This window comes from Rhinatrema bivittatum, chromosome 5 (assembly GCF_901001135.1).
Source record: "Rhinatrema bivittatum chromosome 5, aRhiBiv1.1, whole genome shotgun sequence".
NCBI lineage: Eukaryota > Metazoa > Chordata > Amphibia > Gymnophiona > Rhinatrematidae > Rhinatrema > Rhinatrema bivittatum.
This window is the reverse complement of record NC_042619.1, coordinates 236,227,928-236,255,030: the sequence shown is the minus strand read 5'-3', so window position 1 is coordinate 236,255,030 and position 27,103 is coordinate 236,227,928.

The window sequence follows — 27,103 nt, the reverse complement described above, 5'->3', positions numbered from 1 at the left end:
CCTTTAAACCTAACTGTCCATATTCAATCACCTGTCGGTCATTGTTAAAGTTATCCGGCTATATGTAGCCGGATAACTTTAAACAAGTATACTCAGCGGGACGTGTATCCCACTGAATATAGTGGACAAGTTGTCTGGTTAACTGTAGCTGGATACCTTGTCCTTTAAATGGCCTAGTGAATATTGGAGTCTCTATTTCTTGATTGATATTTGAGGAATGGTGATGGTTCTGTCTTTTCACTGTTGCACTGCATAGAGTGTCTGGCTTCTTGCGGTTTCCAGTTCAGTTTTTGTCTGTATGTTTGTGGTTCTACTTTATGGTTGCTGTATTCTTTATTTGGTGATGGTAGGTTTATGTTCTGCACGTGAGGCATTCTCCTAATAGGAAGTGTATTAATGGTTTAGGGCCTAGTACCATATGGGTTCCAAGTGTCTTTCTACAGGGATTTCTGGTTGGCATCACAGTAGTGAATGTAAATATAATATAAGTGATTTTTTACTTTAGAATATGCACTTTGATATTTTTCATATCAAATGTTATTATAAATGCATAACTTGTAACTGTTTGTGTGGAGAGGGCTTGGTGTGGGGAAGTGCATTGTGCAAGGTTGATAAAGTTCACTTAGGGAACCAAACACTCTTCACTGGCCATGGATTCTGAGGCAGGAATAGAAGACCCAGGGGTTGGGGGAGATGTCAGTTTTTAAAGTTTGTATCACTGGAGGGAGCTGGGCTTTTATTTGGTTGGCCCAGGACAGAGACTGAATGAATAGGGGGGGGGGTGGGGGGGGGGGTGGAGGAAGGGGGCAGCACAGTAATTGTTCGCACAGGGCAGCAAAAAAAAGCTAGCACTGGCCCTGATCCATCCCCTTTCTGTCCAAATCCTTAGCACTCAGCACTTCTTGGTCACTTAATGTGCAATAACTAGATCAACATTCCTGCAAGAACTTCAGAGAGTTTGAGCAACCAAGCCAAGAAAAAACACCATAACTCAAACACCACAGTTACATCACAGACAATGAAACCTCCCACTAATTGCCTTAATAAACTCCAGCTATTTTTACCTTAAAATATTCCCTTGGTGTGGTTCCAAAGCATGATTTTAACTTACGAGAACTCAGCCCTGGTCGTGTCGGTCAGCAAGCGTGTAGAATATCTGCATAGAACATCAGCTTCCTAGCAGACATAATTACTGCAGTGGTATAAACACAGACGGGTAGATTATATTCCCATCTGAGTTTTGCAATGACAGTTTGTCTCTTCAGTTGGGCTGCGGTTTATCCGGCAGGGCTTTGCCCCTGCGAAGCGGTTACACACAGAACGACAACCGCCAAGGTGCTGCACTGCAGAGGGCCGTGCTGATGGTACCTGAGGTCTAACCACAGAGACCTGATACATTTCAGTGGTTGCACGTTTAAACTGTCTCTTGTCCACTTCCTCAAAAGACGTTCTGTAAGTATTCTGTGCTTCTGAGGCTTATGAGAGAGAGAGAGAGAAAGAGAGACATGCAGTGGCTTTACCATTTGAATCCCTGGACCCTGTCCATGCCTGATAATAGATATTACAATATCCCTAGGTAATGTTGGGTAGCTTTTGAGCACTTGCAGTAAAATCAGCAAGGGTTCATCACTGCAGCAGGCAGTGACAGAAATATAATTAAATTTCATCTGTGATTCAAGGCTCGTACAGTGATAGAATCACATTTTCAGGTTTCTTTTTTACCTTCCATTTTCTTTGTGGTACAGCAGAAATGATAGTCAAATTTGAAGCAATGGGATTGGGTGAAACAGCGGAGCACCACTAATCCTCCAACCAAAACTGCACCTATCAGCATGGGCCATGTGACACACCAAAGGTACCAGTTCCATCCAGCTTATACAATTTTAATTGAAGTTACTTTTACAAATTGATGCTGCTTGCAGTATTGTATCTTACATCGTTCTGTGTATTGTGTTATGTTTTATGAAGTACGGTAATCTGTTTAGCACAGATTGTTTGTTAAAGGCGGAATCTAACTATGTTAAATAAATAAATATCACTAAAAGCAAATGAAAAATAACTGGAGGGCATCAGGGTCCTTCTTTGCTGACCGATTTGAAGTATCATGAAAGGTGGAATATAAATTAATTAAAAAAAAAAAAAAATAGAGAGAGAGAAATACTCATGTCAATTATACTAAAGCTGAGTGTCCTTCTAACAGCGCTTCCTGCTCAGGAAACTCAAGTTCATGTCTCCTGCCCGGCAAGTTCACCCAGTCCCCTGCTGAGAGGGAAGGCAGGTACTGCTGCCCCCGTAACCCGTTAGCTGAAGGAGCAACACTGAGGTTAAGTCTTGGGTGCATGGAAAGGCCTCCCAAGGGCAGCAGTGGACACAGAAATGGTAAGAGAGTTCAAGAAAGCACCGATGATCCCCAGATGCAGAGAAGTAAGGGGGGAAAGCCAGCAGAGAAGCTATGCAGCAGGAATAAGACTGAGCAGTCTAGATGGGCCATACGGTCCAATCTACTGTCATGTTCTGTGTTTCTGTGCTGGAGGAGACTTTTCTCCGAAAATCTTGGGCCCCCAATGGTGCTGGAGGTACAGGAGGCGGTGGTCTAAAGGGAGCAATAGTTGATTTCAAGAAAAGCTATTACAATCCTGAGCTCAGGAAATGAACGTAGAGTTACCCAATAATCTTGTGCATGTAGTAAATGGGAAATACAACTCTTAACACTAAAGGGTGCATTCTTGAGGTTTGCCACAAACCAAGGGGAAGATAAAGTACACTCAGAAATAATGCCTGTGCTAAACTCTCACTTTGAATATCCATGTCTGTGTGTTTGACTTTAACTTTGTGTGTGCACAGAGCCAGTCGTGGTTTCCCACATCTACACACCCAGGATTTATGTAGGTAGGGAAGGGCGTTGAATCACATTCTTTAAAACATTTCATTTGTTTTTACTTTTTTCTGTTTGCTTGCTTTTTCTGTAAAATGCAAACACTTGTAAACTCTGACCATGTATATTTTACATTCAGCAATTGGGTTTGCAGAGAAACAGGATTGGTGTCATTCCCATTGCTCCCATTCACCAGCATGGCAACTACCTTAACCAAATCCTTTCTTCCAACTGCACTGTCTCAGGTTTCTCCTCTTCTGTTCTGCCTCTTTCTAGCCATCATCTGATAATTTTCTGACTTAACCACCCTCCCTCGCAGTCTCATCCAATAACTACCAACCCCTTTTGAGATATCTGGGCTATTGCCCCCTGCATCCTCTCCAGTACTGTCTCATGTCTCCTCTCCTGTACAACCTTGTCAGATTCTGTTGGTGAGTCAGTTTCTTCTTATAACACTATACTCTCCTCTGCTTTGGACACTCTTGCTCCCCACCCCCCACTTCCACTATCCTGTAAGGCAAGCCAAACCTCAACCTTGGCTCACCTCTAGCATTCACTTTCTACATTCCTGTGCCCACTCTACAGAGCATCTCTGGCTGAAGTCCCATTCCCATGCTGACCTCATTCATTTCAAATACATGCTCGCCTCCTTCTGGCCTACTATTACACTTGCCAAGCAAGATTATTATGTTCTTCTGACAAACACCCTTGCCTCTAATTCCCACTGTCACTTAACATATTATGAGCACACTAAGTCCTTCACTGGAATTTCTTGTCTTGCTAGCTTTTGTCCCATCTCCCTCCTCCCTTTTATATCCAAAGAGCTCAGATTGGTCATTCACCTCCAGTTTTGACTTTGTTTCACCTCAAGCCATTCTGGATATACTTCAGCCTGGCTTCACCCTCTACATCCAATAGAAAGTGCTCTTACCAAAGTTTCCAGTGATCATGGCTAAGACCAGAGGTCTTTACTCGATCCTCATCCTCCTTGACCCATCTGCTGCTTTTGACAATATTGATCGTGGTTGATCACCATCTACTCCTTGACCCGCTGTACTCGATTGGATTTTGAGACTCTGATCCGTTTTAGTTTTCTTCCTACCTTTCCCATCATACTTTTACTGTATCCTCTGGTAGTTCTTCTTCCACTACTATTCTAATATTGATTGATATGTTTCAAATCTCTGTCCTGGGCCCTTCTTCTCTCAGTGCTCAAATCTTCTCCCATGGCTTTTAGTCCCACACTTATGCTGATAACTTCTAGATCTTCCTCTCTACTGCAGAAATTTCACTAAGAATCCAGTCCCAAATTTCAGCCTGCTTGTTTGACATTGCTAACCAGTATTATGCCTGTCAGTCGCAGACAGCTGTGACCACTAATGCTCACCTCTTTCTTTGCTTCATTGGCACCATTGGGGAGAGTGGCTGCCTCTGCCAGCTACCGCCGACCTGTCTGGCGTTTCCGGGACGGTGTGGGTGCTGCCGACTGCCATCTTGCCTTTGGGATTACTTAGGTGCGCGCACGGGCCAGTCTTAAAGACGTCATGGTGGGAACCTCGGGGGCGTCCCCTCCGGATGACGTCTTCACCAAACACGTTACACAGGATCAGGTGAATTTTCAAAGGAGTTCTGCATGTAAATGTAAAATGCAGTCATAGCAATTTTTAAATGCCATTTACCTGTGCTAAGTGCACTTAATGCAGGTAAAACCTAAGAACAATTCAACAGCATAAACTGTAGCAATTTTCAAAAGCCCACTTACATGGGTAATGTGCATTTACACATGTAAAACCCAGTTTTGAGTGTGTAAATGCTTTGAAAATCAGGCTCGAAATGCTTAATCCCTGTACATGCTTTGGAGTGAATTTTCAAAAGCACATAATACATAGCTTATATTGTAGCAATTTTCAAAAACCCTCTTATACACATGAATCCTTTTGAAAATTACCTCCTAAATTTGCAATATGTCATTTGTTATAACTGTATGATAACCTGTATGAAATATATTACCAAACTCAAGGGACCATTCTCAAAGGGGTGGTGATGATAATGTAGCGGGGACTAGGGAAGCAGGACAGCAGAAGTAGTAAAACAAAAATAAACACTAAACCCTCCCGTTGATGTGTGCTGCAGGTTTTAATAGCTGCTGGTTATGTGCCTGGTATATGTGATTATTAAGAGCATAATTTATAAATATATTATTAGCAGACTGTAATGATTTTCCTTGCTAATGGCAATTTCTCCTATACTATGGTTACCCATACCACCAGCAGACTAAGGCCAGGATTTATCAAACTATCACATGTGATAGGAAGAGGGGTGTGTTTTATGGTAATAGCAAAGTGTGATAACACAATCTCTACCTACAACTGCTGGGTGGGTGAGAAATGTAGATGCATTGTTTAGACAGGCTAGAATGAGGGAAATTACATTAGCTAATTCAGACTATGATGGTAATCCTTTTAATCATTTTCGTCAGAATGTCTGGGAAGCTTTAAGGCAAAACTTCCCTACACAAAGAGAATTATCAACTCTTATGTCACGTGTATGGGATGGGACAACTGATATCAGACTGCATGTCCAAATAATGCAGGAAGATTGGTTTAGACAGATGGAACAGCCATTTGATCAGCTCGGAATGTTACCTCTGTTTTTCCAAGCTTTAAGGAAAACTTTACCAAAAAGTGTCCAACAAAAATTAGATCTTGTAGTCGGTTTAGACAGTAAATTATGGCCGGCCCTTATAGTAGTTAGGTAGTTATACCTCTATATGAGGACCACCTAGTTACTCAAGGTGAGGTTTAGGTACTAGTGTAGGGGTTAGGGGCCAGTTTAACATTCAGATTGAGATGTACGAACAGAACAGTACACTCTTGTGAAAATTTGATGTCCTTCGGAGTGAGGAAACTCACACAAAGATGACATTTGTACAATGTTCTCTCAACCTAGCTTGATGGACTGAGAGATGGACTGAGCTAGGCTGAGAGAAAAGAAGTCCTCATTCTGGTACTGGTGAGATGCAGTTGCTTTTGGGGATGGAACTGCTAGGTGAGCCTGAGATACTGAGCGGGCCCAGGATGTAGAGGATAAGAGATCTGCTTGAAAAGTAGGAAACAATCGTGAAATCCAAGTCCTATATGAATAAACACAAATTGAGGTTAATCCTGACAAAAATGCAACGTTCTGACTGTTTTACATGGTCCTCCCCAAAGGACGTACTCAAGAGCACAGAACAAGTTCATCTACGTGTAATAACACCCATTGTCTTATCTGGCTGATGGGCAGAGGAATCTCATCTGAAAACAGCTGAAACATATCCCAGTGATGTGTGGTTAATCACATTTTCTTACGCAGTATTTTAAAAACAGTAATTAAAAGAATCTGAACTTTGAGAGAAGAACCATAGTGTCCAAACTGGTACAATGGCCAGGCCTGGCTGAAAAGCTAGTTCCAGATTATAAAGCTGCACAGCTGTGGCAAGATGCAAATGGTTAACTGGGCAAGAAAGGAAAAGGAGCAGTGGTGAGCTGGTGTCTTTATCTTCTCTATAGCCTGCCAGCACCATGAGACCACCCTCAGCTGGCAAGACCTTTTAAACTGCTGAAAAAAAGCTACAAGTATACCTAGTTTTCAGTGACTCAAATACAAAAATCAGAATAATCATCTGAGGATGATTATTGTGGGATTATCTACAGTTAGAGTCCTTCATTTTCAGTTTAAACTAATTTACACCCATACATTCTCAGATTTTTCCAAAAGTGACAATCTGTTTAGAACGATTTTAACCCAAATTTTAGGCTGATTAAAGAGCAGCTCCAGAGCTGCAGATGCAGTGTCTCAAGGCTTCCAGCAACTGCTGGAAGCCAGAATGGGCCAAAGCACCTGCAAAGTCTCAAATCCCACCCACTACCAGCGAAAGTGCTCGCCCTCCAATGCTACTGATGTGGCATTTCAAGTCCGACCTCCCCCTCCCCCCCATTAGAGCTTAGTGCCTGCTGCTTGGTGCTGCCAATGCAGCATTTGAAGCAGGTCCTGCCCACCAGAAGCACTTCCTGGCAGGCTTCCTGGCACTGCTCAAAAGCAGAAGTGCAGTGCTGCAGAGCGCGGGAGTGTCCGTAAGTGTGCTGTTGAAAGACAGAGGAGAAGCCTGAGCCACCACTAGTAAGGGGGAATGCTGTTCCAGTGTTGGGGAGGGAGTGAGAGGGAGAAAAAGGCACATGCTAGTAGGGGATGGGGATAGAGCTAGGGATGCTGCTGAGTGGGTGACTGGGAGAATCTGCTTAATATTGTTTTATTGTCCTGGCTTCTGTCTACCAAAAATAAACTCTGATATTTACCCAGAAAAATAATGAGTCACATTTTTCCACTGATTTTCTCCTGTTTCTGTTCTTGTCATAATAAACCCTGATAAATTCCCAGGAAAATTTGAAAAAATAAAAACTGAAAATGAAGGTGTAACACTTCTGGCTGCTATGTAGCCTCCCTGCCAGCAGGGGTCTTCACTGAGCCACCAGCTCTAGCTGCCTTCTTGAAGGCTGCATGACTCAGCAAGGACTGCCTTATAAGAACTACTCTCACAGTTGCCTTGGGGCCTCATCATCGAGTCACCACAGCTCCTTGCTTTGGCCTATCTTGCACTTTACCTTGTTTCCTGTGTGGCTTGTGGCCTCCTTGCCTTGTTTTGTTTCAGTGTGGCCTTGCCTTATTACTTTGTGGCCTTAGCAGCCTTCTTGTCTTGTCTGTGTTCCAGTGTGGTCTGTTCAGGCCTTCTTGCCTTATCTGTGTTCCAGTGTGGCCTCTTCTGGCCTTCTTGTATTGTTCTGTCTTGACCCTTTTTTCCAGTTATGCCTCTGTTTCCTGTGGGCCTCCCTGTGGCCCTTCTGTTCTGGCCTGGCCCTTCTCTTGTTATTGGTCCCTTGCCTATATCAATATCTACCTTTATCTGTTGTCAGGAGCCTGAACTGTCCTTGTCCTGTGTGGGCCTTCTAGTGACCCTCCTGGGTTTTGTCTTGTCCTGTTTGTGTCTTCCTGAGGCCCTCCTGTTCTCTGTGGGCCTCCTCAGTGGCCTCTATGTCCCATCTAGACCCCAGTGGCCTACCCTTTCTCTGTGTTTTCTGTCTTGTCCTTGTCTGTGCAGGCTGTCCTGTGGCCTCTCTAGTCAGTTCATATCTTGCATTGCCAGGTTCTTATTTAAGTGTTATACCCTATTCCTGTCTTCTTCCTCCTAGCCCTTCCTAGTCCAGCCTTGCCTAGCCTCACATCCTTCTCCTGCCCTTGCCTTATGTCCATACCTGGGAACTCTCCGGATTTGGCCCGGAGACTCCAGAATTCTAAAAGAATTACCGGGTCTCCGGGCCAATACCGGAAATCTCCGGGTGCTGCAGCAAAACCAATCTGCTTGGACCCGGAAAGAAGAAAGGAACGTCATTGGTCTTGTGTGGCTGAAAAAGGAGGAACTCGACAGTGATTTCTAACATCTCCAGACCTTTTTAACTCTTAACTTTGCTTCCTCGTGACACCACCTGCTCCTGCACAGCCTGTTTCCTGTATCCAGCCACTTGCCCGCCCCTTTCTGTTTGCCTTGGCCAATCGACATCGCAATTTCCTGCCCGTGCATCAAACGAGGAGTAAGAAACAGGCAGCGCCCACTTCTGCAGCACAGGAGGGGAAGGAAGAAGCTGCTGCTGCTCCAGGAGCCCAAGTTAGAGTCTGCTGTTGCTATTGCGTTTAGAAAGGGGGGAGAGAGAATGAATGAGCAAGTCTGTGAGAGTGAGTGAGTGTGTATTTGTGTAGGAAGAAGAGATCTGAGCGTCTATGTAGGTGAGTAGGAGAGAGCTGAGTGCAAGTGAGCATGTGTGTGAAAGTGAGTGGGCGTGTGTGTATGGAAGAGGGAGAGACGTGAGCGAGTGAGTGTGTGTGTGTGTGTGTTGGTGGGAGAATGGCAGAAGTAAAGGTGTAAATGGACATGTGAGAATGTGAGAGAATGAGCAGTGAACGTAAGTGTGAACACGTAAGAGTGTTTATGAGAGAAAATTTGTGAGCATCCGGTCCCACTGTGCAGTTACCCTCCCCCCATTACCCCCTCTCGCTAATCCATGGTAATCTCAGGGAGACTGGAAGACAAAAGTTCCCAGATATGTTTTTGTCTCTTCCAGGCCTCCTCTGCAGCCTGGCTTTCCAGTGTGTTCCTGTCCCTGCACCCTGCTCCGGTCTTGCCCTGCCTTGTGTCTACTTATCTTTCCTGTCAACAACTAATGCACTCCTTGTTCTACTTTGTCTTCTGTTCCTTTCTCGGTGTACCGCTTACAGAAGACTAGCCCAAGAAGTCCTGCTGGCCACCAGAACCTACGGGCCCAATCCAAGGGGAAGGTGGCTGGTCAGGCAGGAAAACCCTGCCATGCTTTGTCAGAAAGCCCTGCACTGCTCCTGTTGGGGTAATTCCCTTGTCCAGCCAGCTGAACCCTGTCAGAAGCTCCCTATCTACATTGTATAAGAAGTCTGGAGTTTAATGCACATTCTAGGTGCTGCTGTGTTGCTGCTGATTATTATCACCGGCCGGAGCTCTCATCACTTCAAGGCACTTAACAAGCAAAGCCTGAAAACAGAATCAAAGACTGGGGCACAGTTTTGTTGTTGAAGCTTTTTACAGACAAGGGGTGTTGTCCATAATAAAAAGTGCACATCTAAGGCTCCTGGCACTGTAGCTCAGTAGAAGCCGGTTCCAACTGAGCTGGAAGCTCAGAGGTGCAGGAGAAAGATGCTGTGCCCCATCCCCCCCAAAACGTGCCCACCTTCACTAAAAGAAAAGAAATAATATATATATAAGCAATAAAATCTCTCTGGCAAAGAGAAAACACCTTGCAGTAAAGCCAACAAAAGCCAACAAGTGAGCTGATACTCTCAGTGACACATGTTAGCTCGGCCACTGTAAGAGCTGTGGTCCCCTGCTTTCATCGCGGAGTATTCAAAAAGGGCTATTTCCGTTCTTTCACTTGGGTTTCATAGGTATCCAAATGCAGAATTTTATGAGCACAGCCAGTAGTAATGCGCCGCAGCCAAACCTGGATCCAGCACAATATAACATCTTTCAAAACCGTCCACAAACTAACAGGCTGTTTATAGCAGTATTTCATTACCGAATTTCATCAACGTTAATAAAATCTCTTAGCCGCACAATGCGTGCAGTCAATGGGCCAGTGGGATCTTGGGAGGTCTTTCATGCAGGATGCGCATCTCAGCGCTGAAATTCCATGATGCCTTTTCGCTGTCTCCCTTATGACCGGTTAAGTGGTCTCCCACGAGCCTGGCTGGGAGTCTGAGCCAGCTCTGCAAACTGCTGAGGAAACTTCCTTGCTTACTGGAAATGATTCTATCAAGCCGCCGCGTGCCATATTTAGACTAACGGATCAGTAACACCAAACAGAGAGAGCTAAGTTTGCAGTGCATGAGGCTCAGCTCTGTGTGAAAGGCATTGCCTTTGTTTGGCCCACAGCTGCTGCGGGGCACAGAGCCCAGGGGTTCCTGGAGTTTAAAACTGTCTAAAGGCAAAAGCTAACTCTGTGAACTGTGACCATTAGCACACTGCCACTCTTTAAATCATGCAGAAAGCCTTTCAAATGGTGGTGGTAGCCTCTGTTTTTGATGCCCAGTTTGACTTGCAAATGAGATCCAGGTTTTCAAAGACTTAAATTATTGGAGAGCCACTCCAGTTCTAATTCACCATTGCTTTCTTCATGCAAATCTTGGGACAGCCTTTTTTCTTCTATTCTAATTTATAAATAACTTAGTAGTTGAAAACTCTGAAATCCCTGATTGGTGGTAAAGAGGCTGTAGGGTCCAGGAAGAGAGTGCAAGGTGAGCATCTCTGTATTGGTCAGAGTGCCCCATTCTTTGGGACTATGAACCACAAATTACAATTCCAGAATGTGGACTGCTGGCTGACATGGCTCCTGATGCACACATTTCATTCCCCATTTCCTGGATGCCCAAAATGCCACTAGAAAAAGTCAGAATTAGCAATATGTTGACCCTCATCACCATCCCACCCAGATCTCTACTCTTTTTAGGGGAACCAGCTGTCTCCCTTTTCTTTGTCAGGACAAGCTGTTCCAATCCTTGTTTTACCCACTGCATGCCTGGACTTACAGTTCTTTCCATAAATAGATATAATTGCAATAAATACAAAATTCCATGCATGCAATGTGGTACAAACCTGACCTGGATAAATGGAACCTGTTGGTAACCCTACTCCATGTCTGTACTTTACAAAAGCTCCCAAAAATGATTCCTGAACCTAAGCAGGATTTTTGACTCATAGGGTGGGAGTACACATGGTGGACACCTAAACTTGGCCCTGTGTTCCTGGAGGATTGCCCTTGGGGTAATTCTGACAGAGAGTCTTTTGACCTCTGCTTGGGGTTTTGGTGATGTTGGAAGAGGTGCTTGGTGGTACTTTAAGAGTGAACTATTTAGACCAGGGATATGCTGAGAAGATCCCTTACTGTCATTTCTACCCAAGGTATTGCAGGTTGATGCACTTCAGATTGTGGGCTCTGTCAGTTACATTAGACACTACCAGAGAAATACATCTGTCTGGCCATTGTCTTATGGAATGCCTGCAAAGACGGATATTTCTGAGTATCCTATTAAAGGAGGGTTTGGCATAGGGAGAGAAAAGGAACTAACGAAGACAGTTATTCTGACATTAGAGTGGAACATAAAGACCCCTTCTCAAATGAAATGTCAGATGATGGCATTCAGCCAGAACAAGCAATAGCTGTGTCTCATGGTGATGATAATGTGGAAACATTGGCATGATCAGTGTAATACCAAAATCATTAGAAAGTGAACTAAACAATTTGCTGGATCACATCCCAAAATAACTTCAAATGTTTTGGTGTGGCGCAACTATATTGTTGGAAGAAGGACGTGAAGAACCAGGAGGATTGTCACTCAGACAATCAAGTCCAGTGGAAAAAAGTGGAAAGATGCTAACCCAGCTCTTGTCCAGGGGCGTGAACATTTTTATGTGTAGATTAACCAGTGGGAAGGCTCTATATGAGGTATGCATTGTGTGGCTTACAGTGTGCCCCCTTTAAGAAACTGTGGGAGGATGTTCCACTAGAGGGAACATATGTGAGATCCTTATAAACTGTGTTCAAGGTTTTTTGTGGGAGGAGATCCAGAGGTAGCTACCAGAAGGTTGGGGAGAGGACTCAGCAGGGGAAAGGCCTAAGTCTGGATGGAGTTTCTCTCCCAAAGGGAAACTATTAGGGGGATCAGGATGCGTTCCTGAAGAGAAGAAGTGAGTTGGCACTCCACAGTTTGTGGAGAGCCTAGGAGGTGCAGTCTAGGAGGGCTGAGGTTTGGAATACTGGGGATCCCTTGCTTGCAGCCCCAAGGAGTGTTCTTGTAACATCCTTGGAGGATAGTGAGTGGCCCCAGTGGTAAGAGGAGTCATGGTCCACCTAAGAGATATGCCATATAATGACATGCTGGTGGGGGTCCCCATACCTCACTGGCAGGAAGACTGTGGTCAGCAGTGCCAAAAAGTGATATGTATGTTGTTGGGGTTCCCATCCCTTGTCAGCAGGAGGAAGATCATGGCCAGTGGCGCTGAAATGTGATGTGTGTACAGGTGGGGTTCCCATACCCCATCGGCAGGAAGAAAATGACCCTGGGGTGCAGGTTCTGAAGTGAGTGACTGAGTGAGAGAGAGGGGTGAGAAAGGGAGAGGAGATGGGGTTGTGAAATGAGTGAATGAGTAAGAGAGAGGGAAGGGGAAGGAGGGGAGGGGAGGTTATGAAGTGAATGAATCAGTGAATGAGTGAGAAGGGAGAGGAGAGGGGGAAAAGTTGTGAAGGAAGGGAGGGAAGGAGAGGAAGAAAAGGGGTTTGAGTGAGTGGGAAGGGAAAAGGAAAGAATGAGTGGAGAGCCCCCCTTGTGAGCCATTGCGTGGAGCATGGTCACAGTTTTGATGATCTTAGATGGACAATCATCGAAAAAGTAACAAGTAATTCACAGTTTGATGACATGGGGTCATTACTAAATTACAGGGAGCAATATTGGATTTATAAGTTGAAGACTGTAACGCAGTTTGGGTTGAACGATCAAATTGATTGGTTTTCACTCATTTAAAGGGAAATTTGAATTTCTTTACCGCCATGATTCAGAGTTACATGATAGGGTCCCTTTAAAATGGGACGCTAAACAGAGGGAAGCAGGTTCGCCATGTTTTGAAGGAACATCGGGCAGCGCATTTGCGAGCCTCTTTAATGGATTTGAGTGAAGTGCAGCGGCTAAGTGGCTTCCCCTGACGAAGAAGAAATTCGAAACTTGGCCTTGTTGGGGTTATTCGTGCCAATGGTCACTATGAAGTTTTGGGACTCGTGCTCAAGTTAAGTGATTTCAGATTTACCTGCTTGGATTTTGGAATAATTTTGGCGAACTGTGATCCTCTGTGCTGCTTTTCACATTTTTTCATGAAGCATTTTGAAATAATATTTTAGAAAAATAATGCAAAAAATTAATAAAAAAATATTTTTGAGAAATAAAAAGGATTTTAGGGTGGATGGTGGTGCTCATGATTAAAAAGCTAAACAAGGTACACTGGGATGGTGCCCTAAAAATTTTATGAAGCATCACTTACACTCTTTAAAACTTTTTCCTTGGTAAAAAAAATTTTTTGATAACCAATTGGTGATTTATGTCTTAATGTGAAAAGCGTTGTTTCAAGTAAGTTTTGAACCATTTTGGTTTTGAATATAACAAAAAGGATAAACACCTATGATCTATTAATACCCAAAAGGGTTAATTAGTGCGGGTTTTGTGGTGTTATTATGGATAATTTTCCTAGCACAATGATGCGTGTAAGTCTTCTTTGAAAATTAGTGTACCTTGGGTGCATGTTTGCTGGCTAATTTATGTGTGACGTTACAAAATTACTCCACAAAGAGTACAGAGATGGTAAATAGCAACTCATCACTAAATCAAAGAAGGTGGTTGGGTAGGCATCTCTTGAACTCTTCTGTGAGATATTCTGACTTTAGCCCATGCAGAGCCTTAAAAGCTAGGAACTGAGATCTGCAACCACACAGACAATACAAATCAACTGTCAAATGAGTAAGAGAAAATAAAAAGATTGATCCCTGCATCACTTTTTGTTTCCTTTAATTCCAATTAATTCTATTGTTACCATTCCACTAAACTAATTTTCAAATTACCCAACAACAGCTGGCTGTTCTATGCTACAGGGAGATCAAAATAACTGTTTATTGAAAGGCTACTTTGGGTACCAGGTTATTGGACCAAGCAGCTCGGTGCAAGTCCCATTATAAGTTGGGTTTGACACAACCAGAAGCAGCGTCCGGATAAGACTGACTCTTTACATAAAGGGTACAATTGAATTAATGAAGCAAGCATGCCCTAGATTAACAGTAATTTCATTTCTGATTTCATTAGTACTTGTATATTAATTGTAATTCCATCAAAGACTTTATGTTAAGTCCTGACAGCATCAATTCCCACATTGCTTCTTGTGGTTACTGCTCATGATTATTATTCAGGCGTCTGCTGCTGTTGACATGTAAAAAGCACAGCTGGCTCCTGTACCTAGAAGTGACTGCATGTTTCGTGCAGCCATGTTTCATGATTTAGATTTCATGTATTGTGTATTTAAAAAAATGTGTAAAAACCAAGGCTAAAACAAACCCCCAAACCATAAGGTTACTTCCAAACTGATAAGAGGCATCTTTTGGGCTCGGAGTATAGCAAAGGAGGCATCAAGTTGCGGCAACCATCCAAAATATCTGTGGGCACTACAGATTTTAAATATCAATTCTGCGTTGCTGGAAAGGATCATCCAAAATTGGGTAAACTAGTTGGCTAGTGTTTTGAATTTTTAGAAGGTGGCTGTGCTAATAATATCTGACCTCAGACGCAGTGATGGCGAACTCCAGTCCTCAAGTGCCGCAAACAGGCCGGATTTTCAGGATAAGTGCATGCAAATCTCTCTCATGCATATTCATTGTGGATATCCTGAAAACCTGGCCTGTTTGTGGCACTCGAGGACCGGAGATCACCATCACTGCCTCAGAGTATGCAGTAGCCACACAATGGATTTATGGTGATGAGATTAGCATTATAGAGTTAAAAGTTGTTGTTACTTTAATTCTAGTTTATCTCTTCTTGCACTGGAATTCAAGGATTTTTTGTTTAGTCATTCTATTTTGTGCAGACTAGAAGGGCCATATGGTCTTTTTCTGCCATCATGTTTCTAACTTTTTCCAAAAGGTTAACTAATTATTTTCTTCTCTGAGTTCCTGGAGGAGAACATGCCACCATCTGTCACATGGGCTGATTTATGAGATGGCAAAGACAGAAGGGATTGACCCGACAAAGGAAGAGCACATCCTGGAGGGTAATCTTCAAGAAATACTTTAAGGTATTGTAGGGCCTCAGTGTGAATTGTTCTAAACGCCAAGGGGTCCATTTTCAGCCACTGTGCAGCTCGGCTACTTAGCTGGATAAAAATACCTGGCTAACTAGTAGGGTATATTCAGCAGCGCAGTCGTGCCACTGAGTATACTCAGCTATCTTAAAGTTAGCTGGTTATGTCCAACCAGAGTTAGCCACATAAGTTAAGCGGCTAACTCTGAATATCAGATTTAGTCACATAACTTATGTGGCTAGCTCTGCTCAGTCCAGAAACGGCTCCCACCTGCCCCTGGAACGCCCTCAGTTTATGTGGCTAAATTATAGAAGTTAGCCACATACGGCTCCCAATATAGCCGGGGTAGCAATTTAAACAGATAACTGAAAAATTATCCGTCTAAATGACATTTGAGTATCAACCTCTAAAGTACTGTAAATTTAGTACTTAAAGTAGTGGGCAGCCAAGACAGGCTTTTTAACACAGGCATGATTTGATCTTGATATGATCAAGATAATGAAAGCTGCAATAACCTGGGCAGCCGCATTCCATCATGAAGACTACCGAGGAGGCATTGAACCCAAGAAAGTTCGCCATCCTAGAGGTATGAATGGTATTATTCATTTATTATTATTTTGTATGGTATCTTTCATTAAAAGCCAATAGGAAATGAGGCAGGACTTGCTGGTGATTAGGTATGCAGGAAAAATGTTTTCGTTTTGTTCATTTTTTTGTTTTCAACCAAAAATGCTGAAAAAAACCAAAAAGGAAACTGCCCCTACATCTCCCCCTGGTGCCAAAATATAAAAGTTAACCCCACAGGCCTTCCCCATAAGCCCCCCCCCCCCCCATACCCTTCCTCCAGAGCTATCATACCCCTTCCTGGGGTCTGCTCGAACTTCCCAAGTAGGAAGGGGCAGGAGCGAGCCCCATTAGCTCCTTTCCCTCCGGGTTTCGGTTCCAAAATGGCACCCAGCGGCTCTGAGGGCAGCGCCATTTTATTGTAGGGTCATAGGTTTCTACAGCCTGATTTCAAAATGGCACTGGCCAGCCTCAGGGCTGGCCAGTGCCATTTTGAAATCAGGACCCAGCAGGGCAGGAGCAAGGGGGGGCTCGCTCCTGCCCCTTTCTACTTGGCAAGTTCGAGCAGACCCCAGGAAGGGGTACGATACCTCTGCGAAAGTGTAGAGCTTTTTGGCACCCTAGGGCCCCAATTTAAGCACTGGTGGCAGTGGCTCCAGCACAGCACTCATTTCTTTGACAGTATCGGCTCTGGCACAGCAGCCCTCTGGACTTCACACTGGCGGGATTTGGCCACCCCCAAAATCTTGGCACTGTAGGCAGCCACCTAGTATGCCCAATGGAAGCACCAGCCCTGCTCTTTGGGCAAAGCCCAGGAGGAGGGGAGAGGCAATTCTAATGTTTCATTGGCGTTCATTGATTTTTTTCCTTTGGTTGACTTTCGAAACCAAATTAAAAAAAAAAAAATTGGGGGGGTGGTGGTAGCGGCTTTTTTTTTTTTTATTTTTAAAGAAAATGAAACATTGTTGGAACACATTTTTCCTAAAATCAAATGCACATTGCAGTTAGCCATCTTTATTTGTGTAATAGTCCACTGCCCTCCTCCCTCAACACACACACACACACAAGTTGTATCTCTTTCTCCCTCTCTCTCTCCCCATTTGACACAAACTCTCTCTTTACCCTCTTCCTTTCAGGGAGTTGCTTCTCTCTTTTCTCCTGTCCCTTTTAGGGAGTTGCTTCTCTCTTTTCTCCTTTCCCTTTTAGGGAGTTGCTTCTCTCTTTTCCCCTGGCCTTTTTAGGGAGTTGCTTCTCTCTTTTCCCCTGACCTTTTTAGGGAGTTGCTTCTCTCTTTTCCCCTGGCCTTTTTAGGGAGTTGCTTCTCTCTTTTCTCCTGTCCCTTTTAGGGAGTTGCTTCTCTCTTTTCCCCTGTCCCTTTTAGAGAGTTGCTTTTCTCTTTTCTCCTGTCCCTTTTAGGGAATTGCTTCTCTCTTTTCTCCTGTCCCTTTGGCCGACTCTTTGCTTTTACATTTGGCCCATTCTGTTTTCCCTGTGCTTTATCCGTTAGCGTTTTGTAGTTGCAGAGATTTAGCTACTAAGAAAGCAAATGAATTTGCATATTCTTGTCAAGGGACTATTGGTATCAATCTTCTGAGCTACCTGCTCTGTGCGGATTATGTTTAAATCTGTAGGTGCCCTCTGTGACAGCATCTGGGCTTATATTTATAAAGGAAATCTTTACAATACAGCGACATTAAACTAAAATAAACATTGATATGCTACAAGATCTCATAAAAGGTGTTGATGTTGGACATACAACAGCAATTGAATATTTAGTGACGGGAAATATTCCATGTTTTGGGGTCTGATTTTTATCTTTTACTCTACTTCTTTCTTCCATTCCCACTATTTTGCTCCTCTGCCTCCTTGTTCTTGTCTCTTTCATATAGTATTTCATCTGTGGTTCCTTTTTTCTTCTCCCTTAAACTTCTCAAGTTATGTTCTCCCACTCTTCCTCACTCTTCCTTCCCCTGCTTGCCCTCTCTGCTGTTATACTGTTAGGAATCGTAGACCCTTGCCCCGAGGTGGAGCTGGTGCTACTTGCGGGGTTGAGCCCCGCAGATCCCCACCGTCGGGAGGCGAGGCTGGCTGGGAGCAGAGGCAAACAGGAACTTCGCCAGTACCAGCCCGCGTTCCCCGCAGGTTGAGCCCTTGGGTGCCGGGGCCGGCTGGTCTTAGGTGGACCTCTGTGTGGCTGGTCCCGGAGGAAACAGGTGGCTGGAAGTAGAGAGTGTCAGAGAGATCAGAATCAGTCCAAGGTGGAGTACCCTCGAGGAGAGGGAGAGAGAAGGCCTCAAGGGATGAGATGCTACAGCAGTTCCGGAGGCAGAAAGGCAGGACCACGTGGTGCAGACCCCTTGGCAAGGAACTGCAGGAGCAGAGGCCTGTATAATGGTATGTTGAAGCAAGCCCTGTGCAGGGAATCCGCTGTGACAGGTTCTAGTGGAGTAGAAGCGCTGAGGCACTGCCTGAGGTGCGGCAGTGCAGTAGCAGGATCCTGGGAAGTAGAAGCACTGAGACATACCTGAGGAGCAGGGACACAGAGACACAGTAATGTAATGTTGAGGTGCTGAGACAGGTCCTGAGCGGGAGCGTAGAGAAGGCGTCTCGTGATGGAGAAGCTCTGACCCAGACCCCGAGGGGTGGAAATGCCGTGACAAGGTTTCATGATATAGCAGCGCTGAGCCAAGTCCAGAGGAGCGGGACACTGAGGCAGGGTCCTAGATGTAGAAGCGCTGAGCCAGACCCCAAGGAGCAGGACACCGAGGCAGGGTCCTAGATGTAGAAGCACTGAGCCAGGTACCGAGGAGAGGGATACAGAGGCAGGGTCCTAGATGTAGAAGCGCTGAGCCAAGCCCTGAGGAGTGGGACACCGAGGCAGGGTCCAAGATGTAGAAGCGCTGAGCCAGGCCCTGAGGAGCGGGACACTGAGGCAAGGTCCTAGATGTAGAAGCACTGAGCCAGGTACCGAGGAGAGGGATACAGAGGCAGGGTCCTAGATGTAGAAGCACTGAGCCAGGTACCGAGGAGAGGGATACAGAGGCAGGGTCCTAGATGTAGAAGCGCTGAGCCAAGACCTGAGGAGCGGGACACTGAGGCAGGGTCCTAGATGTAGAAGCGTTGAGCCAGGCCCCGAGGAGCGGGACACTGAGGCAAGGTCCTAGATGTAGAAGCACTGAGCCAGGTACCGAGGAGAGGGATACAGAGGCAGGGTCCTAGATGTAGAAGTGCTGAGCCAAGCGCTGAGGAGCAGGACACCGAGGCAGGGTCCTAGATGTAGAAGCGCTGAGCCAGGCCCAGAAAAGCGGAAGCGCAGAGACAGGAGTCTGACGAGCAGAGCAGGAATCCGTAGAACAGGAACAACAGGTCCAGAGTTCTGGAGCAAACACCAGCTAGGAACCAGGGAACTCATTGCCAAGTCAGCTAGTGGTAGAGCGAGGTAGTCCTTAAATATCCAGGGCCGGTGATGTCATCAGCAAGGGACGAGCCTGATGTTTCCGCCATAGGCCCTTTAAAGGGAGGACAGATGGCGCGTGCGCCTAGGGAGACCCAGGGTCAGAACGCTGGTCGGCGGCGTCCCAGCCGCCATGAGGAGCACAGGAATCCAGCAGAAACGCGGCAGCAGTGACTGGCTGCGGTCACGAGAGCACCGGGAGTAAAGGGCCAAGTATGACATGAGGTGAGTTGAGTCGGCCATGGTCGGTGGACTTAATATATACTCTGTCTCCTTCCCATCTATCTCTCTTTCATCTCTCAACTCTCCTCCTCTATTTCACTCTCCCTTTCCTTCTCTCTATCCTCCAGTGGGCTTCTAATAGAAGAGAAGTTGACATCTTGCACCATAACCTGTGTGCGGGTGTGTTTTTATTTGCTACAGCGGTCAACTTCCGCCATAACAAACTGTCTTTATAATAAACACATTTGCTGGATTTCCCCCCTCTTGTCATCCAGAGAGGTACTACTTACTGTGTGTTGAGAACATTGCATCAGAGAGTTGTGCAAGAAGAAACCGTATGATTGGAAACAGACTTTCATCCCTCGGCTCAAACAGAAATCGCCTAAGTAATAAAAGTCTTACACAAGCTTTGGAGGTTGTTTTTTTTTTTTTTCTCGTTCTCGCTCTCTGTTTCTTTTATTGGGCGATAAAGTCCATTTCAGCTAGCCTGCTGCTGGCTGTGAGTGAAGCTTAGCAATCACATGGCTAGCTGGCATGGCTGACAGATTTGACACTTCAGACTACTGATGTGGCAGACCAGGAGGGAATAGGAATTTCTCTTGCATCGCTGTTAACAACTCACACCATGTTTGTCAAGAAGAAAAAAGTGTAACATATCTGCTTTGGTTTCTCTGTACTCAACCTTTCTTGTGTCTTCTGGACACATCCCTTTATTTGTTTTAGTATCCAACTAACCAGTGCAATAAAAAGGGGAATTTGAGCATGGGATACCAGACATTTAAAAGGAAAAGGTCATAGAAGGTCATATTGTTCACAGAATCCGAAAGAGGTCAACAGAGAGCCACGTGGCGTCTTATTTGTGGAAGTTAGTGTTCATGTCTTGCCAGGAAATTCGAAATGTTTCACTGCAATAAATATATACTTACCGTGAGTCACAATGAGGAATCCCCAACCCTCATATCTCTTCTGTGCCTCCCTTTTTTTTCACATTTAGCCAATGCACGAAGCGGCAGCAAAATTCACAAACATGAGTGTGCAGGCCAAACTCTCTGCAAATGCATGTTAAAAGGTGAACGTTCAAAAATTGCGGACGGGGGCATTTATGGGGGCGCTGGGGAATAATAATCAGGATCACCAGGGCAGGGAGGAGCCCTGCTCTCTCTGTCTGCCTTCTCCTTCTTACCTCAGTGATCCTGCATCCTCAAACCCCGGCCGTTCGTCGCCTACCGGTGCTCATCGAGCATGCTAAGCCCGTGAAAAGTGTGCTCAGGTATGGGTGCGCAAGAGAGTTCACAACTGGCCCTTGCTCCCGCCCACCTCACTCCCTCCACAGCTCCACTTCCTTTTTGTCTACAACTTAAGCCCTGGGTAAATGCATCTTGCTAACGTGAGTAAAATCTACTCGCGTATCCCTTTAAAATTTGAAGTACAAATACGGAGGTACATCATTTGCGCACACTTAACCAGCTGAATTAGAACTTATTCGGCTAAGTAGCACCTTTGCTAGTACTTAGATGAACAAATTTGAACTTCTCTGGATAAACAGTGCACTCATCTGGCTGTATTCTGATTCATCCAGCTAAGAAGCAGCAGACGCTCCTTAGCTGGATAAGTCTGAAAAGCGCTACTTATCCATTTAAGTGGCGCTTTTCAGATTTATCTGGATATGTAAGAAAGCCGGATAAAGTCTTAAAAACCCCACTATTTATCCAGCTATCTGAATTAGGTAGCTATTTAGGGTTTTTCAGGCTTATCCGGTTTTCTTACATATCCGGATAAGTCTGAAAAGCACTACATAGAAGGACAAATGGCATTTTTCAGATTTATCCAGTTAAGTGCAGTGGTAACTGAAGATGGATTTGGGATCCAAAGATGGTAGTGAGGGCTGGTTACAGCACTGAGGAGATCGGTATCCTGATGCATAGATCTGAAATGTGCTCTGAGTCCTTGTGTATGTGCTTTATTCTCTTTATTCTTTATTCTCTGCAGTCTGGCTCTGAGACGGGATATAAATCCTAGGGATGTGCATTCTTTTTCAATGCAGCAAATGAGGCCATTTTTGGTTCGTTCTAAATGGAACAAAGCAAAAATAGCCTCTCTGATGGATATTTTTGTATTTGTTGCATTTTTTTTAATTTAAAAAAACCCAGGCCTCTAACAGCCTAGTGCTACAGCCTAGCCCCAGGTTCAGTCTCAGAACTGCAGCCTACCCCTGGGCCAAGCCTAGCTCAGAGGCTTAGCACTGAGCCAGGCCCATTGCCAAAGCAAGCCAGGCACTGAGGCTTAGCCCCCCCGCCAAGACCTAGGTCTGGACCAGACCTGGCACTGAGATCTTGGCCCAGGCCAGGCACCGAAGCCTAGACCTGGATCTGGGTCCTTAACAAGAGTAGGGGCCAAGGATCTCCCACCCCAGCTCTGTCTTACCTCCTTCTTAGTTCCAGCGTTGGGGGCAGGAGTGATGACAGTCAATGCGATCTACTGTCCTGGTGCTTTAAAAATGATACTGTCCACCTGGGGATGCTGCTGAAGTGACATCAGTTTGGTGCCTTCCTATGATGTGGCTGGCACCATTTTGTTGTATGGCCATAGAAATGTATGGGTGTAAAACAAAATGACGCCAGCCACACTAGAGGCTGATGATGGCATTTTTTAAGCAGGCAGGAGTAACTGGACATTGCTCTTGCCTCCAGTGCTGGAGCTAGGAAGGGAAAAGGGGGGCCAGAGTGGGAGCTCCTCAGCCCTTCTTCTTTTCAAGGATTCAGTTTCAGACAAGGCTAGGCCTTGATGCCAAGGTAAGGCCTTAGTGCCAGGGCTAGGCCTTGGTGCTGGGCGCAACTCATGGCTAGGCCTTGGTGCTGAGCCTAGGCCTTGGTGCTAGTCCTGATTCGGGGCTAGATCTTGGCTAGATCTAGGCCTCAGCATCAGGGCTAGGCTTTGGCATCAGTTAGGCCTTTTTACCGGGGCTAGACCTCACTAATGGGCCCAGCCCAGGGCTAGACCTTGCCAGCAAGCCTGGCCTGGACTAGATGTCAGCATCAGGGCTAGGCCTCAGCACCGTGCTTACCTTAAAGCAGTTTTTTGGCCTGGTGCTAAGGCCTAGCTGGGGCTGCCAGAGGCCAGGTTTGTTTGTTTTTTTGGCAGTTCATTTTTTTTTTTTTTTGTTATGGGGGTTATTTTGTTGAATGTTTTTTTGTTGATTTGGCAAAGGAACTGAAACAAATAAACTATTTAACAAACTGAATATAAATGAAAAAAACCCACCAAAATGAAAAAAAGAACCAAAAATGTTGAGGTTGCAAATCCCTAGTAAATCCCCTTGTGAGTATTTTATTGTCTGCAGTTTGGTTATAAGATGTGATATAAATACCTTTATATCTATGATACTTATTGCAGCATGGGTATAAAATGCGATCATAAATACCCACGTATCTATAGTATTTTGTGACGCATGGGTAGAAGTTGCAATATAATTACCTATTTATTTATATTACAAACTGCAGCATGAGTAGAGGAGAAATAAATACCCAAGTATCAATTTACTTACAGTCTGGGTATAAGATGCAGTATAAAAACCTGTATATCTTCATTACTGCAGCATTTAGGAAGCGCCTTTAGCGCCGGATAGCCAGATAAGTAGGACTTATCTGGTTATCTAGTGGTCCGCTATCGTTTAGCCAGCCAATTTGTGGGTGGATCTGGGCAGCACTACTTGTAACTTAGCCGGATCAATCATATCCTGCTAAGTTACTTACCTGGCCAGCGCTGAATATTGAGCCCCATGTGTCTATGTTACTTAATGCAGCCTTAATACACCTATCAGGCTAACTTAACCGGGATGTTCAGCGGCACGGCTCACTGTTGAATATCCCTAGCTATCTTAAAGTTAAAGTTATATATCCAATAACTTTAGACCTGCCCTACAGTGTGGCCAGGTCTAACCGGCTAACTCTGCTCCTCCCGGAAATGCCTATTGCATGCCCCCGGAATGCCCCCAGCTTATAGCCAGATAAGAGTTTTAAATTCACGGTTTGGCCATTTAGATGGATAACTTTTTCAGTTATCCATCTAAATGGCTTTTGAATATCTACCCCCTATGCTCTTTACTGCAGCATAGATCTGAGTTGTGATGTAATTAAATGTACATTTATCTATGTCACTTGCTGCTGTGTGGGTCTGATATGCTTTTATCATATTTTAGACACAAACTAAAAGAGCAAGGAGAGTAATCTGAGAGTCCTGAGTCAGAAGGCTACAGACATCTAACTATCACCCTGCTAAGAAACCTCTATAGTGTTAGGGTGCACGGGGACCGCAGTTTATGCTGAAGCCTCAGAATACTTCCAGTGGGTTTTGGACAACCTGACCACAGTGACAACAGCAATGGTCAAGCAAAGCAAGTTTAGGCGGCCAACAACACCACTGCATGCTCTGACCTGCAAATCTGCTTTCTCCCTTCTCTGGTATCCACTCCTTTTTCTGATATGCAAAAGTGGACTTTCTGAGAAAATCAGGGACTGGGGGTGGAAAGATGGAAGATGAGAATCCAGCCTAGTTCTTACTCAATACCCCCCATGTGAAAGACTTACATCTCAACCGCTGCAGCCTTGTCTCCACTGTGGCACCTATTCGTACCATCGGAGACTGTGCGGTGTGGCTTTTCAGCACAATCGTGACATGCTTCTGGAACTCGTGGGATGGGCATTTGCACTGGTTACAACAACATTGTGCCTTAAACATTGTGCAGTGTGTCACCAGTGGTTTGATAATACGTGTTCTTGTCTAAATAAACAGGAACACGTATTATTGAGACACGCTCAGTAGGGATATTGTTAATCTGGTTTTTCTTAAAGAACAACTTAGGCAGCCTTCTTTCAAGTAAAGAACTTTTATTATCGAGAGGAGTAAAGGAAAAGAAACTCAGAAAAGTAAATTTAAAACACTGCACAGTCATTTTCTGAGGTACTGGAATACTCACCTAATCTCACTCATGCCAATGCAATATTGGCTTGCGTACACGGGTGCTCATGATTGAGCGCCCGCTCTCCTCACGCACAGCCCAGCCACCTCTCCTGGATGCACAATGCACTATTTAAATAAGGGGTCACGCTAAAAAGGATGCACTAGGGATAAATTGTGCGTCCCTAGCGCGTCCATGGCACTAGGTGACCAGGAGATGTAGCTGTCCCCGGTTAGGAAAACAGACGCTCAATTAATGGGCATCCGTTTCCCTAACCTGACCGCCAGCAAAGTTTTCCTTTCATGCAGCTTCCGGTGTTTCCTCCTACTTAGAATTGGGATGATACTAAGTAGAAGGAACCACAAAAAAGCAGTATTTTGGGCTTTTTTGTGGCTTTGTGGGGGATTTTTCAGATGGCTCAAAGCAAGTGCGCAATGGGCGTATTGTGATTTTTTGCATTGGGGAGAAATAGCTAATAGCCTCATCTACGTGCATTGATATGTAATGAGTGCTATTAGCTACACGCTGGTTTGGACACAGGTTTTGAATGTGCTAATCTCCTTATTGCATCGGATGGTAGCCTAGCTCATCCAAAACTCGCGTCCAAGAGCTCGTTAGCCTGTGCACTAGGCTCAGCTCATGATATTGTATCGGCCTGACTGTGCTCCCTAAAAGAACAAAAGTGTTTAAGCCTCTGAGATAGGTAAGAGAGAAAAAATGAGATAAGGCAATTCAGTTCACCTTCCAAAGTTGCACAAGGGCAGGAGTCTGACACGTAATATCTAGTTAGACTAGGGATGTAAAATATTAAACAACTAAATGGTTCTTAAAATACTGGCACTGCTGTGGGGAGACAAGGACAGGCTGAATTGAGCCTATGGCTGACTTACGGGGTCCCCTTTACTGGCATGTTACATGTCTTCCCACATTGGGGCAGGCTGGGAGAGAGGAAGGGGAGAAGCCGGGTTTGTGCAGACATATTGGGAAGGCAGAGCACGTGCGCAGTGGCAGAGAGGTCCTACCACCTCCATGGCTGCAGGTGGCTCCCTCTGTATTTGTTGTTTAAACAGTCAACCATTTAAATTTCAGTAGTTTAAATGGTTAATTTGAACTTTTCAAACGCTACCTGCACCTTAAGTTAGACACCCAAAGCTCAATTTTTTTGAAAAGTTGGTCATGATTTAGTGACTAACTTTCAGACTTAGGCACCTAAGGAATTTTCAAAAGCTGTGTTTTGAGTACCCCGTTCATTGGACATCTACATTTAGGGCCTTATTTTCTAAAGTATCGCAGGCCTGCGATACTTTAGGTAATGAGGGGTGGGGGGTCGACGCGGGGGGCGGTCCTGTGTTAGCCGGCAGCGATCGCACCGTCGCGGTGCGATCGCTGCCGGTTTCGCACCCAATAGCGCCACCATAGAAGGTGTAGCTATTGGGCGCGAACTAGGACGCAAAAAGGGCCTTATCTTTTCGTCGTCCACGGCGTCTTCGCAGAGTCGGCCCCGGTGACGCCCCGACTCCTCCTCTTCCGGGGCCGACTCCACCCCCATCTTGGTATCGTACGCAATAAGGGACGTTTCGCACGCGAAAAGTCCCTTATCGCGTGCGATCCGTCTTGAAAATAAGGCCCTTAGTTTCCTGTCTAAGTAGATGTGTCAGAAATGTTTTATTTATTTAAGGTTTTTATATACCGACATTCATTGGCACATCATGACGGTTTACATGGAACTAAGTTAACAAAGAAAGAGAAATACATGAAACTAGTGTGGTATTAACAAATACAGGGTTAAGGAATTTCAGGGGAAAGAATAGTACAGGATATTAACAATAATTTAATTTGGATGCATGGATGTAAGTGTCAAAATGTTATATGCCTACATGGCATAATTTCAGTAGCAAGACTGGATGCTTACTCTTCCCTCCAAATTACAGGCATCGAGCATGCACTTAACATTGGACATAGCCAACTCCAACCCTTTGAAAATGTGGCCCAAAGTTAAACGTCCATAAAAGTGAATGGCTTTTGCATGGGATGTGGAGAGCTAATTTTCAGTTATGTACCCTATTTTAACACATCTAAAGAGACACCTGTTTATGTATCTGGTCCAATATGCAGTCACTGATTTGAATATTCATCATTGATGAAAATTCAGCCTATTTTCCATGCTCCTAATCTTTCAAGCACAAATTCATGCTTAGAAGCACATCTGCCTAACTTGGAAGATGTTCATGTCAAGGTTGAGATTCAAAGGCATTTATCCACATAATTCAAAAGTTATCTGGATAAATACCGACTTTTGAATAACAAAGCTCACCAAACCACAATATAGGTGATATAATTAATACCAATATTTAATCTCTAATCACCTAGTCCAATAGTTCTTTAAGCCACATTAAAGTAGATCGGCGTGGCATTCGATAAACAACCCCACTGACAGCAAGGAGGATAGAAATCAGTGCCGATGTTCTCTTACCTGCATATTCCCTGAGGAAGGACTGAGCGTTTGAAACATGGCCATGTTGGGAGGGCAGTAAGAGTTTTGTTTGATCAAAGAAGTGATGTGCACGCTAGATTTTTCTTGAA